Raw genomic sequence first — 1,044 nt, 5'->3', positions numbered from 1 at the left:
TATGTAACACCAACACTAGCAATGGGGTCTTACACCTCACAGGGCTAAAGAACCTTCATGATTAAAAGGAGAATTGGACAGAGTGAATTTGTGTGTGTGTGTGTATACACAGGTGTGGCTGTGTGGTAAGAAGCTTGTTTTCCAACCACATAATTCTGGTTTCAGTCCCACCATATGGTGCCTTGGGCAAGTGTCTTCTACTATAACCACAGACTAACCAAAGTCTTGAGAATATATATACACACACACACACACATCTACTTCATATGTGGGAAATTCTGTCTGTGGGTGTGTTTGTGGAGTTGTTAGTTAACTCCTCCTACATCATTAACAAAAAGAAAATGCTATTTTATATTTTTCAATAAAGCATTTAAACTGTCTGAACTCTTAAAAACTTACTCAAATGATGGTTTCAAAATTTGGCACAAAGCCTGCAATTTTAAGAATTGGGAATCAGTTGGTTACATCAATCCCAGTACCCTCAACTGGTACTTATTTTATCAACCCCAATCGTCCATAGAAAACATGTCTGGTCATGGGAAAATTTTGCCTTACTTGGAAACAGGTTGAGGTTGGCAACAGGAAAAGCATCCAGCTGTAAAAATTCTGCCTCAACAAATTCTGTTTAACCCATGCAAGCATGAAAAAGGTGATATTAAATTATTGGGATGACTATATTGGCACTGTAGTAATTAGTGTTGCCACAACTGACTTGAACCTATTTGTAAATTGTGTCTAGGTAAAATCTTGTTCATATTACATTCAGCATCTTGGGAAGAAGAAGAAAACTAATACTGATGAGTTGGTAATTACCACTGAAACTGTTTGTTTTAATCCTTGTCTAGGCGTAGGAGTGGCTGTGTGATAAGTAGCATGCTTACCAACCACATGGTTCCGGGTTCAGTCCCACCACGTGGCACCTTGGGCAAGTGTCTTCTACTATAGCCTCGGGCCGACCAAAGCCTTGTGAGTGGATTTGGTAGATGGAAACTGAAAGAAGCCCATCGTATATATGTATGTATGTCTGTGTTCCCCCCCCCCCCC

The 1,044-nt window shown here is 39.9% G+C and overlaps 1 protein-coding gene across 1 annotated transcript in view; it reads left to right on the top strand.

Moving 5' to 3' along the window:
- LOC106877651 (late secretory pathway protein AVL9 homolog) overlaps positions 1 to 1,044 on the top strand; it is a 36,567-nt gene that overhangs the window by 13,043 nt on the left and 22,480 nt on the right. The gene's annotated exons all lie outside the window — the stretch shown is intronic.

The sequence above is a fragment of the Octopus bimaculoides genome, chromosome 9 (genome assembly GCF_001194135.2).
Source record: "Octopus bimaculoides isolate UCB-OBI-ISO-001 chromosome 9, ASM119413v2, whole genome shotgun sequence".
NCBI lineage: Eukaryota > Metazoa > Mollusca > Cephalopoda > Octopoda > Octopodidae > Octopus > Octopus bimaculoides.
This window is presented reverse-complemented; position numbering and strand designations above follow the sequence as displayed.